The sequence below is a fragment of the Podarcis raffonei genome, chromosome 1 (genome assembly GCF_027172205.1).
Source record: "Podarcis raffonei isolate rPodRaf1 chromosome 1, rPodRaf1.pri, whole genome shotgun sequence".
Taxonomy (NCBI): domain Eukaryota; kingdom Metazoa; phylum Chordata; class Lepidosauria; order Squamata; family Lacertidae; genus Podarcis; species Podarcis raffonei.
In genome coordinates, this window is record NC_070602.1 from 54,013,913 (window position 1) to 54,029,423 (window position 15,511).

At 40.8% G+C, this 15,511-nt stretch overlaps 1 protein-coding gene across 2 annotated transcripts in view; it reads left to right on the forward strand.

The window, feature by feature from the left end:
- The window catches only part of LRRC4C (leucine rich repeat containing 4C), a 625,819-nt gene that overhangs the window by 185,221 nt on the left and 425,087 nt on the right, over positions 1-15,511 (forward strand). The window lies entirely within an intron of this gene.

Below are 15,511 nucleotides of genomic sequence, written 5' to 3' on the forward strand. Positions count from 1 at the left end.
GTGAGATGAGAGAGAAGTGATACTTGTATGTACCAAATATATGGAGATGATATATCCCCCGCGCCAATTCCTCATGGGCAATTTTGCCATAGAACAGAGGAAATGTACAGTGCTATGTGCTAAGGCAATGTTTCTCTTGATAACACACATGATTCCCAGACTATTAGAAAACTGCAGCATGCACATTTTTGATGATGAAAGGTGAGTGTGGAGCTGTTGTCCTTGCTTCTAGTTTAGTATTAGCAAACCAGTTCAAAATACATAGGAAGGAATCCTTCATATACACCCTATGTATGAATGACAGCTCTATAAATAACAACCATGATGAGTGTGATCTGTGGCAAATAGTGGAGCATTTCTGTTCAGAATACCAGCCAGCCACAATTTCTTTCAGGAGACTCCATTACATTTGCTGCTTCCAAGTTTTCAGTTCCTCCTCTCCTTTACAGAACAGCAGCATTCTGTGCCCACTGATCCTACTCTATGCTTATTGGACTCTTGTGGGGCTCTCCCCTTTTTTATTGCACTTCTGCAAAGCATACAGTTCCCCCAGACCTGTTGTTACTTCCCTGGGTGTTTTTCTCAATCCAGAATTTTTCATACTTGTCCTCAATGTGCCACCTTCAATCTAGATTGATGCTAGATGCTGCCATCTACAAGGGTTGGGTTGGTTACTTGATCCACTGTTGAAAATCCTCCCTTGTTTAGATTATCCCTGCCTTTTCTTCTCTGCACATGCTCTGGCTGAATGAAGAAGGAAGGGGTGGTTGCAATCTTGTTATATGTTCACCCGCAAAGTCATTGGACAGATGTGGGGTAATATAGAATTAATCCACAATGATCTTTGATTTTCGACTCTGGAGGGTTGAAGAGAAAACCCAAAGTAGATTTTCTTTTTGTGTGTGTGGGGGGGGAAGGTGCAGTAGCACATGAGGGGAAGAGAGGGAGGAAAGTTATATTGAATCAGTACTATTCTTTCCATTTCTTCAATGATAACTGATACGACCCTTTGTTTTCCGGATTAGGCAGGTGACTCAGGAGGTTTAGTTGCTTGAACTGTAACTTCACATGTACTTGCAGTGGTCACTGTGCATAACTTGGAACTTTCTCTCTTGGTGTGCAGCTGCCAAAGGGTCGAGGAGGTGCATGAATTGAGAACCTGTGACTTGTGGGTGTTAGGAACACTTAATATGCACACCTGAGCCTCTGGATGCAAGTTCTGTTCAGAAGCAGTCCAATAAGCAATGGGAACCTGGTAATTAATGGCACTGCTCTTGAATGACCACAGTTCAGGTTCACAGGGAGTCTGTTCAACCTGCATTCCAAAGTGGCTGAGCCTTGACATGAGCAGAAATCAGTATCACCAAGAAATTATAGGGCCAAGGTGTGCACGATGCCAAATATATGTCTTTGTGGCAGATCTATAGACATATGGCCCAGTTAGAATACACCAGGGACCAGTTCATAAACAAATATATAGCACCTGCTGTTGCCAAAGCCACAAGTTTATCAAGCTTCTAGTAGAATACTTGAGAGTCTCTGCCTCAAACTCGGTCAGAATTGTAAAACCAAAACCAAAAAACAGGTGTCCAAGAATAGTTTATCCGATCACCCAGCTGCCTTACTTAAAGGCCGTTGCAATTTGAAGCACATGAGGGAAATCAATTGGACTGGCTCCTGAGAACTTCTGGCAGTGTTCTGCAAACTCTAACGACCAATGAAAATATATTTGTTTCTGAAAAACAATTTGGGGGAAAAAGCTTTGCTTTTAAGATTAATTTAAGATGAGTTGATATCAAATGCAGATATTTCTTCCTCTGAATTGAGATTTTGATGAAAGTCACTCAGTAGACTTAAGAAGCTGCTTTTTCCAAAAGTTGCACAGGTGTGGGTGTGTACATTCGACTGTATTTGAGATAACAGCACAAGCATCCAGATTCCTCAGAGGTTTCTGGTGTGGGAGAAGCCCACTTCATTGTAATGGAGAAAGCAGCAGGGGAAAAAGCAGAATGGAGGCAGTGGAAATATAATTACTGCCTAGACACAAAATTTGTTTCTTTGCTTTTGTTCAAATGCAAACTGTAATTTGGCATGGGAAGCTTTAAGTTCTAAATGTGTGCTGGGGCGTATTTGCATATCTTAACTGTGGTGTGATTTGTCAGCTCCAGAACTGTTTGGGGGCTGCTGAATCTCATGAAAACCCACAACTCCACCTTCATAAATGGCAGCAGTTCCTAGTAAACCAAGGGCCAGGTACTCCTACTGCTCTGTAATAAATGAATTGGTTGTATGGTATTAAACTATTCATCAGCTGGTGTCACGGAATGAGAAATTCTTTGTACTAATTTAGCTGTTGTCCACACAATAGCAGCTACAGTTTTGAAACAAACCTTAGGTCTTCCTGTGTTTCTTGAATTCAAGAACATTTGGGAATGGGGTTTTGGCTTTTTGAGAACTAGTAAAGTGGTACCTCGGGTTAAGTACTTAATTCGTTCCGGAGGTCCATTCTTAACCTGAAACTGTTCTTAACCTGAAGCACCACTTTAGCTAATGGGGCCTCCTGCTGCCGCCGCACCGCTGCTGCACGATTTCTGTTCTCATCTTGAAGCAAAGTTCTTCACCTGAAGCACTATTTCTGGGTTAGCGGAGTCTGTAACCTGAAGCGTATGTAACCTGATGTACCACTGTACTTCTTATTGTAGTTTCATCACTTGGATGCTGTTAGACCTATTTAGGTTAAATCATTGTCTATATGAAATTACTGCTGTTGTTCACTAAATCCATTTTTTGTTTTATTTTCCCATACTAACCTTTTAAAGGCCACTATTTCTTTGTTATTAATTTGTGTTACTTGAAAAAAATAATTAATGCCTATAAGGGAAATCAGAGTCCACCATTTCCTCAACTGTAACTTAAGAAACATCAAAGGTAGCACCTGAAGTTCTTTTAAAAATAAATAAATATCATTCTTTATTGAGATATTTGTTTGGTGCCTATTCTGTAATATCTTCATCGTGACATTTTGTGGCATTTTGATGCAGGGTGGGATAAAGGGCTTTCTCCTTTTCAGTGCAATCTTAGGTTACTTCCAAATGTCAACTTTCCCAGGTTATTACAATGCTTGTGAGAGATCAACACACCTGACACCCACAGTCTAAACATATTAGCAGGATCAGTATAGCTGGTATTGCAACCATTCATCATGTAAACCCAGTGATGGTATTTCTGAAGTCCTGTGATCAGGTACCTCTTCTTTGAGGTACCACCTCTCTTACTTTCTACCTGAGCTCTAGCATTACATTAACTCAAAAAGCTGGCATTTGAAAGCAGCTACAGTTGATACTGTTTTTCATTTGAAATCTTAGAACAATTTGTAAATTTGTAGTCAGGCAAACTGTCCAAAGAATTTCAGGGGTGGGTCAGGACATGGGCAGGCACATTTCTCTAGGATTAGCAAAAAATCCTTTTATGCACTCCTGCCTGGAAGGTGCAGAAGTTTAGTATTAGATGTATTAGCATTAGCTGCTAGGTTGTGTTGCATCTTTCACCAGCAAAGATTGTCCTACTGCTTGTTTGGTAGGAATAGCAGGGAAAGTTCTCACAAGCTGGGCCCTGATCTACTCTGTCGTCTCAGATCTCCTACACCTACTTTGGTACTTTGAGAAAACTCCTCCCCCCCCAAAAAAATTTGCACAATTGTAACTTTCTATCCACAAATACATACATGGATGTTTGGCGCTGAAGGATATCATTAGGTAACAATGGCACTTTCTTTTTCAGTCTCAGATTTTACAACCTGGGTTGAAAAATCATGCTGATTTCCTAAGTTTTGCATTCAGCCATGGGATTCTAGACAGAAACTGGAGGAGGTGCAGCAATCCATATTCAGCAGGAGGGAAAATTCCTGTTAAGTCTTCCCCATTTAACCCTAAAGCACTATTCTGTTTAGCAGCGCAAGTGTAAATCATCTTTCCTCACTTTTCTGACCCTGATCTGTTGGGAAACATATCATAGACTCTAATCTGATATAGCTGTCTGTTGTAGGTATGTCAGAAGTCAGACTTCTAAAAGTAAACATGATTTGGTGTTGCTTCAAGGTGAAAGTACTGTTTAGAAATCCATTCTATTTGGTATCCCTGAAGGTGTCTGCATCAGAGCTCTGGATCCAGTTGCCTATAGCAACAGATGACTGCAGTAAGAACTCACCAGTAAACAACCATGTTATGTACTCTGTTATTGTATGAAGAACTAGTAGCAAAGAGGGATTCCCAAACAGCACTTAAAATAAATAACATAATTAAATTTAATAGGAATACTTCAGTTACAAACAAAATGCAGAAATACAGTGTGACTTGTGAATCGGGCTAATAACTTATGCACAGATGCCAAGAAAATAACAAGGGTTTAAAAAATAAATAAAAAATATATCGTTATTTCCCATCTTTCCCCCCCTTTGGTATGTAGGATCTGACTCATATTTTTTAATGAAATCAGTGAGAAGGTTGCTGTTTACTTAAGAGGAGGGGTAAGGGAATGTTGTCTACCATAGAGATGGAAGACTTGTACTAATAACTAAAGCCAACACAAAAAAATGCCTCTTCACTTCAATGGCTCATTTTTTGCCACCAGCGAGAGTGGGGGTCAGGGACTGGCTGAATGGTGGGAGCTTGCCTCCCAAGAGCCCCCCAGGGAGGAGTTCAAAGAGGAGACTTTAGGACCCGGAGCTTGGTGGTAGGACACTGAGGTGCAGTCAGCAGAAGGGACATCCTGGGATCTGATATAAGCAAGAGACTTGAGCGATCAGGGGGGAGGAGTCCGAACAAGGAGGGCATTCTAGGACAGGATTAGAAGCTGAGAGTCACAGCGTGCATGCAGACAGTCCCAGCCCTGCTGACTCTCCTTCCCCCTCTCTCCCCACTAAAGTAGGGTCCTGCACATTGCTGAGCAATGAGCCAGACAGGCCCAGAGGAGGAGATCACCCCCTCAACACAGCTTTTGTCTGCTTAGGAGGGATCCAGAGTGAGAGGCTAGAGGGGGAAGGGTGTGCTTAGAGCTTAGTTTCAGCAATGCCTTCATTAAGATGTAACAGGGACATTGCTGTGTTCCATGCCTTCCATGTGTGTGCCTGCCCTGGCTTGTTGATAGCTCCTTGACAGTGAGGAAGTATTTTGGGTGATATTCTTGAGAGCAGAATAAATTCTTGAAAATTGTTGTTCCTAGAGGTGTGGGGACCCAGGGCAGGATCCTAGGCCCTGGAACACATGCCTCTCCTAAAGCCATGTTCTATACCCTTCTTGTTTTCTTGCCTGACTGGAATGACTCCTTGGGTACTTATACTGCCACTTGCTTGCCTAGATGGTGTGGGAAGAAACTTCTGGCTGAAACCTGGCTTTTGTGTGACTAGAATGTACCCTACTGTACAAAGGTATAAGTTACATCCAATGTTTCACCCACTTTTGCCTCTGGCCGCATTTGCCACTGAAATGCAGCCCCTGGAGGTTCCCCCATGAGGGAATGTAGCTTTCGAGTGGAAAAAGTTTCTCCATCCTAGGACTTTTTAAAAAAATGTCGCTATCATTTAAACCTCCCCAGCTCCACAAAAATCTCAGTGTGACATTTTGCTTACATGTGTGCTGTCTTACCTTGTCCTGGATAATTGCATGTCCCCTGGTAAACACAATCCTTCCCTTGGTCCCAGGACTCTAGTTGTGAAGAGTAGCCTTCAAGTTGTCTGAAGGTACTAAACCGGACTTGTATGTGTGGAGCTCAGAGCCTTCTTTGCGGAGTGAGGGGAAATGTGAGCTCCGTGAGCTGATTAATCTGAAGTAATTAACTTTTCTTCCATGTGAGACCATACCACACTATTTAAAATATGCATAAGGCAAATGAACAGCCCAAGGAGAAATGGGGAAAAAAATCAAAAATGGAACTCCAACTTAATGGAGTCTTAACGTGCCTATTTCCCTACCAGAAGGCAGTCAGGTATTTCATTCATCTCATTTGGTAGAAATGCTGTCTGCTCAGGTGCAATTATAGCCCAAATACCAGTCCAATAAAATTGGCTGTTATGCCTTCTGTGTGAGCATTGCATCCCTTTACAAGCAAAAATAAATTTTCTGCTTTTCCTAGTTGCCCAGGTCTGCAAAATTCATTGGACAGTTGATTCTCAAACTATACTTTTGTGCTTGTATATATATATATATCTGCTGAGCCTGAAGCATTGTATTTTTTTTTAATTAGCTCCTCTCTTTTTTTGGATAACACCTGAAGAGTTTTGTTTCCCCTTCAATGGTAAGAATTACTGATTTATACAGATTAATGTTCCATATTATTTCCATTTGCTTGGTGACTTCTGGACCTCAGCATAAAACAAGATATTTAACAAGGGGAAAAGTAGTAGGTCGTTGCAAAATAAATGCAATAAAGCATTCAGCAGGTTACCTAATATGTTTTGAGTTACTGGATGAATGTGTGCAACAATATTTAGGAATTTGTAATCTCTCGTTGGGGCTCCTTATAAATTATGTTATTTCTATAGGGAATTAGTCATCCTGGTGGCTGCAGTTTTCGATCTATGCTGAAGTTAGTTCCTGCACCAATAGTTGTTTCCTTCTGCAGGTATTGGTATGTTTAGGCTTAAATATAATGGCACTAGTTCAACTCAATCTGTGTTTATGTCTCTCTTATTCAACATGATGGCTTAATAAAATCAGCATAAGGTTCCAAGGGTGTGCTACTACAATTACCAGGATTTCTCAGATATACAAATTCAGCAGTGAATTGAATGTTGTGTGCTGCCTATGGGCTCTTTCCAATAATGGCAATAGCAAGAACAGCAAGAACAGACCTATAAAACTAGTACTCAAGTATCTTGCATGTTGTTGTTCTGTCTGTAAAAGAATTGCATCATTACCCAGAACATGCCTTGCTGTTTCCTGCAATGGGTTTTGAAACCAAGGTTAATGAGTGGATACATCCTGCGGTTTACCTGATGACATTAAATGAGAAGAGAGAATGCCATCAATTATCCCTCTTAATAACTGCTTTGGGAATCAATGTTTTGGTTCAAAAAGCTTCACAGCAGCCTATGTTGTATGTAGCAGCACAATTATTTCTATGTTCTTTGAGATACTGATGACAACATATTTTGGAAATGGGAGAGGATCTAGGAATAAAGCCTCTCAGGGAAGAAATTCCTTCCTGAGCATAGATCATGGTATGAGGTAAGTCAACAGGTGCAGGGTCAGCCAAGGCGGTTGCTATGGCAATGGCTCAGTGCTGCCTATATAAGTGATTAAGGCAGGTCAGCTCATTAGTCAGTCAGTGAGTCTTGTGAAGTGGGTTGGAGTCTGTGTTATATCTTGAAACCGGAGCAGCAGAGATTCTTTGTTGTTCTATATACCTGTACCTACAACCTGATGTATTAATCAATGTCTGGAACTGTATTACTGAAGCCTGATCTTCTGCAGCAATAGTTTTCTCTCTAATTTTTTAATGGAATTGTAAGCTGTTCAGAGAACTTTTGGGTAGGATCTCAGTCAGCAGAGCATGAGATTCTTAATCTCAGGGTCATGGGTTCAAGCCCCATGTTGAGCAAAGAAGATTTGAGCATCACATGGGGTTGAACTAGATGACCCTTGTGTTCCCTTCCAACTCTGCAATTCTATAATTCTACAATTTTGGACCTTAAACTGCCTCTGTGTGGAAACTGGAACTGGGGACAACTTCCATTGCATGGGTATGTCACCTAAGATTCCCACCATTTTTTAATTTTCTAATTTTCATTAAACTGCTTAGTGGTTTTATTACAATCAAGCAGTATATAATTTTTGTTAAACATTAATAGATTGGAGTTATATGTTCCATACAGTAAGCCCCAGTTAGAGACTTGGCTTCTGCATTGGTTCACCATTGCTGCACCATGCTGCCACTGGGCTTGGCTAAGGCACATTCCCATTGGGAGACTGCAAAATCTGAGGAAACACTTTGGACACTTGGAATTAAGGAAGCACGATTTTCCGTGAGGGAACGCCCTAGATCTGCATCATAGTTCCAGCTGGTTAGCTGTGCAATTTTTCCCTTCACAGAATGATCTTCAAAACCCTATTCTTCTCTGCAAAAAACAAACAAACAAACAAAAAACCCCAGTCTGGACAAATGTTCAACAGATTGGGGGTGTTACATCTGCACCATTCCACAGAAAATAAACAACTTGGAAGCCTGGTGGATTAATGGCAGCTGGTGCCTAGAGCCAGCTCAAATATACTTATTTGTAAGAATTCATTTCATTGTCATCATTTAGTAGCATTTGGTTTTCTTTCTTGCATATGCTGTACTATTTAATGCAGAAACGTGCAAACGGTTGACTACTGGAACTTGTGCTCTTACAATTGTTCATTTGTATATAATCCAAGCTTTGCCACTGCCTTTCCCACAATACATCTGTTTCTTAGTTCAGCACAATCTTTTCTTCTTTTTTTCCTTTTGGAGAAGTAAGATAATCAGAATCTCAAAGTAGGCCATTTTACTGCTGAAGGACAAACACAACAGTGGGAATTTCAAACACTGTGCAGCATGCTTGCTGGAAGGGGTTTAACGATTTAGGCAAGTTCAACATTTATATAGCACAGAGAAGTGCAAATAGCAATATTCACCCAAGATAGAGTTACACTGATGTTTTAAGATTTAGTTGCTCGGTGGCAAGTTCTTTCTTATTCATGCCTTTCTTTCCTTTGTAAGATTTATGTTGCACACTTTCTCAAAAGCTACAAGTATCTAAATGAGCAGGAAGGAAAGATCTGGATGTGCCCAATAATTTATAGTGGACAGAAAAGGAGCATACATAATTGACACAACAAGCTGCAAAACACTGGGACAATTACATTTTACACTTAGTATAGTATGTTTCAAAAGGTTTGCTTAATAATTGATCAGCTGTGATGCCTTAAAAGTAAAGGAGGGGGGGAAATCTTTTATACTTAATAGTTAACTAAAGGGAGATTTGCAAGGCAAAATTTGCAAAGTGCTTTGGTAATCATGGCCTGATGGATGAGTAAAGAATCTGACACATTGGCTGGGTGGAACTTGGATCATGTTATTACATTTAAGTCAATAAACACCTGCAGAGGGAAAACAACCATCAGTGCAGAAATTAACTCCAAAATATCAGGTGAAGCCTCCATCCACTAGAGTGGAAAACCTGTTTTGGTAGTAAATATGGGTATGGGGTACAGCTGTACCCCTTTCTCCAGGCCATACCATGAAGTTAACCAACTTCCATTTTGGTCCTTTTCTCCTTATTTCCTTTTAATAGGGGGTCTGTCACTGTAGTCTAAAGTGAAGTGTATTGCACAGACTGGCAATATCCTACAGGATCAGAATTCTGCAGTACTAGGTGCCATGTGAAAAGAAAGGGCTCTCAGTATACTATGTCATAACACTGACATTTACTGGTTGGCGGACAAGAGAATGGAAGGGGTGTGACTACAGGTACAGAACTTTTCTTTTCTCAGTTGGAACACACCCCATCAGGTTGATGGTGGGTAAAGTTCACTACAGTTCCAAAAGCCATCAGAACAAGCAGCAAGTGATATCAGTATAAACAGAATGGAAGGGTCTTTGCATTGGACGGGGAGAATGCCACACACACACACACACACACACACACGCAGTAGCAGCAAGTAAGCACAGCTCATGTTAGCAATTTCACTCCTCTGATGCTGCATTTGTGATTGGTGTAAATCACATGCCTGTCTGAGAAGAGTGCGGGAAATGGAAGACAGTCTTGTCTTTTCTGCTGTATGTACTTTGTAATGTACTTTCACTTTTACTTGGTTATTTCCCCCTGTTCTCTTTGAGCTGGAGAGAATGGACGCCATTATGCTTTTGTCTATACATAGTGTGTAAATCAAATGTATTTGATCAAACGTATCCATTCTTAAGGAAATCAGCCCCAAGTGCTCACTGGAAGGACAGATCGTGAAGCTGAGGCTCCAATACTTTGGCCACCTCATGAGAAGAGAAGACTCCCTGGAAAAGACCCTGATGTTGGGAAAGATGGAGGGTACAAGAAGAAGGGGACGACAGAGGATGAGATGGTTGGACAGTGTTCTCGAAGCTACAGACATGAGTCTGACCAAACTGCGGGAGGCTGTGGAAGACAGGAGTGCCTGGCGTGCTCTGGTCCATGGGGTCACGAAGAGTCGGACACGACTAAACAACTAAACAACAACAATAGTGTGTAAATAAATAGATTAGCTCTACGATGTCTCACGCTTCTTGCTGTGTTATGCCAGAAGTGTAGTGTGCATATACCATCTGGTATATGTCGCTGAGCTCACTGGAAGAGAAGGGAGATGCCTTTTCCAGAGCTGTGCGTACTGGAGGACGCTCAGAGTCAGGAGCAATCATGGAGCAGGAATTCTAACACAGAGTTCCGGGGGCTTGCAGCCCGCCCCCAGGGCGTTTTCTAACAGCTCACTCCACACATTCCAGCTTGCCCATTTGTACATTCAAACTGAACATCTGAAGCAAGATTGAGTACCTTGGAAAACATTGATTCTACAGTGGTGCTGAGACCATGAAAGAAGAACCCTGTTCTTGAATATTTGCATTATTGGACTTCTTTTTCTTTTCATTAAATGCTTCATTTTTAAAGATGACATTTGGTGGACCATGTTGCTATGTTGTTGTTTTACCTACTGTTGTTCCAAATTTGTTGGGAGTCAGGTAGATTTTATTTTATATATATTTATTGTAAATTATATTTTATTGATCAAACGTATCCATTCTTAAGGAAATCAGCCCTGAGTGCTCACTGGAAAGACAGATCGTGAAGCTGAGGCTCCAATACTTTGGCTCCAATTTCACCATCTTCTCCTCTGAGTGACCCCACTGTTTCTTTGTTCTTGAAATGAACTCAGGCTTGCTAGAGAGGTTAAAAGCAACAAAAAAGGCTTTTATGGGTATGTTCGTAGCAAAAGGAAGAACAAAGAAACAGTGGGGTCACTCAGAGGAGAAGATGGTGAAATGCAAACAGGGGACACAGAAAGGGCTGAGCTCCTCAATGCCTTCTTTGCCTCAATCTTCTCCGATAAAGAAAACAATGCCCGACCTGAAGAATTTGGAGCAAATGATTCAGCAGAGGAAACACAGCCCAGAATAACTAAGGAGATAGTACAAGAATACTTGGCTAGTTTAGATGTATCCAAGTCTCCAGGGCCAGATGAACTGCATCCAAGAGTATTAAAAGAACTGGCAGATGTGATCTCAGAACCACTGGCAGTCATCTTTGAGAATTCCTGGAGAACAGGCGAAGTCCCGGTAGACTGGAGGAGGGCAAATGTTGTCCCTATTTTCAAAAAGGGGGAAAGAGAGGACCCAAATAATTACCGCCCAAACAGTCTGACATCAATACCAGGGAAGATTCTGGAGCAGATCATTAAGCAAACAGTCTGTGAGCACCTAGAAAGGAATGCTGTGATCACCAATAGTCAGCATGGATTTCTGAAAAATAAGTCATGTCAGACTAACCTGATCTCGTTTTTTGACAGAATTACAAGCCTGGTAGATGAAGGGAACGCAGTGGATGTAGCCTACCTTGATTTCAGCAAGGCATTTGACAAGGTGCCCCATGATATTCTTGTAAAGAAGCTGGTAAAATGCGGTCTTGACTATGCTACCACTCAGTGGATTTGTAACTGGCTGACTGACCGAACCCAAAGGGTGCTCATCAATGGTTCCTCTTCATCCTGGAGAAGAGTGACTAGTGGGGTGCCACAGGGTTCTGTCTTGGGCCCGGTCTTATTCAACATCTTTATCAACGACTTGGATGATGGACTCAAGGGCATCCTGATCAAATTTGCAGATGACACCAAACTGGGAGGGGTGGCTAACACCCCAGAGGACAGGATCACACTTCAAAACAACCTTGACAGATTAGAGAACTGGGCCAAAACAAACAAGATGAATTTTAAAAGTGAGAAATGTAAAGTATTGCACTTGGGCAAAAAAAATGAGAGGCACAAATACAAGATGGGTGACACCTGGCTTGAGAGCAGTACATGTGAAAAGGATCTAGGAGTCTTGGTTGACCACAAACTTGACATGAGTCAACAGTGTGACATGGCAGCTAAAAAAGCCAATGCAATTCTGGGCTGCATCAATAGGAGTATAGCATCTAGATCAAGGGAAGTAATAGTGCCACTGCATTCTGCTCTGGTCAGACCTCACCTGGAGTACTGTGTCCAGTTCTGGGCACCACAGTTCAAGAAGGACACTGACAAACTGGAACGTGTCCAGAGGAGGGCAACCAAAATGGTCAAAGGCCTGGAAACGATGCCTTATGAGGAACAGCTAAGGGAGCTGGGCATGTTTAGCCTGGAGAAGAGGAGGTTAAGGGGTGATATGATAGCCATGTTCAAATATATAAAAGGATGTCACATAGAGGAGGGAGAAAGGTTGTTTTCTGCTGCTCCAGAGAAGCGGACACGGAGCAATGGTTCCAAACTACAAGAAAGAAGATTCCACCTAAACATTAGGAAGAACTTCCTGACAGTAAGAGCTGTTCGACAGTGGAATTTGCTGCCAAGGAGTGTGGTGGAGTCTCCTTCTTTGGAGGTCTTTAAGCAGAGGCTTGACAACCATATGTCAGGAGTGCTCTGATGGTGTTTCCTGCTTGGCAGGGGGTTGGACTCGATGGCCCTTGTGGTCTCTTCCAACTCTATGATTCTATGATTCTATATCGGGCAGTAGTGTGTAATAGAGGGCTTGTAGACACCATTAAGCCTCTGTCTTCTTCCCCCATAATTTGAAAACTGGCTGAGTGGTCCCATGAATAGCTTCTCAATTCTGAAAACTGGCATGTTCCACTGCAGAAATAAGGATTTGAGCCTTTGGGACTAACTCTAAAAGATAAGAACAAATTAGGCTAATATAAATCTGCATTTTCATATAGCCAAGGTGAAGTTATGTCTTCAAGAAGGAAGATGTTTTCCTCTGACCTGTTTTTTCCTCTGGTTTTGTTTTGCTACTCATCAGATGGTGTGCTTACATTTTCCTTAGGGAGAAAAGTTCATTTGGATGTTATTGTTTATTGTACACCAGAAATATTCTTTATTCCATAGTATAAATTATGAAAGATAATGCAAGCTCTAATGTAGTCTCACAGGTGAATATAATTCTGTTCTCAAAGCCAATAAGGAGCAAAAAGATTTAGAACAATAGATTACACTGGGCTGCATAAGCACGCCAGTGGGCCAGCGGTTCATGTTAATACTGTTGTTGTGGTTGCTACTAATATTTGTTAGATTTATGGTCCTTGCTGTGCCTAAAGCTGAAGGAGGATAACAAGATTGCCTGCTCGCATTCCTCCTTATGAATAGTCTGTGGAATACGTAACTTTTAAAAGTGTTATTTGCATGCACATGCTGAAATTCTTTTCTGGATACGTCTCAAAATCTGCACCCAAAAATTAAAGCCCAAAGTAAGTGAATCTACAGGGAATGTTTTATTTTCTAACACAATTGGGTTGATTTTGCCTCCCTTCCCCCCAGGAATACAATCTGTTTTGTGGGAACTGAATAGTCAGTAAATTAAAAAAAGGTGGCACTGAAACATAAAATGGAACATTGGTTTATGAGGTCATGAGGAAATATCTGTGTGGCTTGTTGCTAGGGAGAACACAAAAAGCTATCCAAGACTGGAATTTCATTGCATTCTCAGAGTTTGGCAGGTGCAATGTTTCGGGTATTTCAGTTATTTAACCATGAGATATAGGAACTTTCTTTTCCCCCAGAAGCCAAAATAGTTTCAATGAACAGAATGTGCTATATCAGTACATGCACACTTGAATCAGCCCTGGCTACTATTCCAGTTAACAATTGGGAAAATGTTCCTAAAAAAATAAAATAGTATCTTTCTCAAAATCATCCTGGTACTTCAAGGCAGAGCCATTTTCTCTGACTGATAACAACTTTAGTTTTTGAAGGCAGATGGGTGATCACCCAGTGGTCCAGGACATTATCAGGGGAAACTGGATTCATGGTCTCAGTAAACCTATTGAATACTGGGAGCCAAATTACCGTATTTTTTGCTCTATAAGATTCACTTTTTCCTTCCTAAAAAGTAAGGGGAAATGTGTGTGCGTCTTATGGAGCGAATGCAGGCTGCACAGCTATCCCAGAAGCCAAAACAGCAAGAGGGTTAGCTGCTTTCGCTGCACAGCGATCCCTCTTGCTGTTCTGGCTTATGAGATTCAGAATATTTTTTTTTCTTGTTTTCCTCCTCCAAAAACTAGGTGCGTCTTATGGTCTGGTGCGTCTTATAGAGTGAAAAATACGGTACTTTTCCTTTTTTAAGTATTACTTGCCTACTGCCATCCAAAAAACTAAAATGATGGGCTTCTACCTCACAACAAGCTTGTAAGATAAAAGACCACCGTTTCAGGTTTTTGGATGACCCACAACTGATACTAAAACTGATACCAAAAAATTTAATAATTTAGTTAACACTATTCAATACACAACAAAATCATTATTATTTCATTTTTAAGAAAAAAACTTCAAAGCGGTTTATGACCTACGTCAAACAGAATAATCCTGAAAAAACATTACGGGAAAAAATCAAATATAAAGTATATATTTAAAGCAACATAATTAAATAGGAAACAAAAATATTACCTTAAAGGTTTCAAAATAAAAAAAATACAAAAGAGGGCAAGTACATAATGCAAATTCAACACAGCAAAGTTAGCAAACTTTAAAAAAATTACAAAAGGAAGTCAAATATAAAATGCATATTTAAAACAGCTTAATTTGCAAAATATTAAAATATTAAGCTTACCTTTTGTGGTTGCTGCCAATGCGAGGATAAATAACTGTAAAATATTGTGTACATTAGAATTGTGTAATGTAAATCATAAATCATAATATGTTGACTGTTTTCTATTCTTACTGAAAATCCTTCCTATATATGCAATAACTGTTTTTCTTATTTTAATTATAATGAACAGTGTGAAAAGATGGCTTAAAACACCAGCTGTACACCTGTGCTTAATGTGTTGGTTCGGCTCTATTTCTCAGACAATGACATATGTTTCATGAAGCAGGCAACAGAGAAGAATTCATACTGTTCTTTCTGCTAACTGTCCAGAACCGCAGCCTTGTATTTATGAGACTGGCGTCCCTCGGGGTTTTTTCCTAAATTTAACAGGAGCTGCTCACTTGAAGCTGACAAAGTTCAGGCAGAGATACAATAGCAAGATGGATAATATGTAATCAAAGAGCAGCACTTTAGGGAGAACCTGTGGTGTCCTCATGCCAGCATAACGACCTTGCGTTTATTTAAATAAATATCCCCAAGCAGAGCACTGTCGAGGAGTTCAATAGCACATATATTTCTTCCATCATTCCCACTGGTGAGGAAGCTTGCTCTGAAAGCGCCGTCCCTAATTGAAAGGAGTCTTTGCACTCATAACGGTTAAGGCTATTTCATTTGTTTATGGCAAGTAACT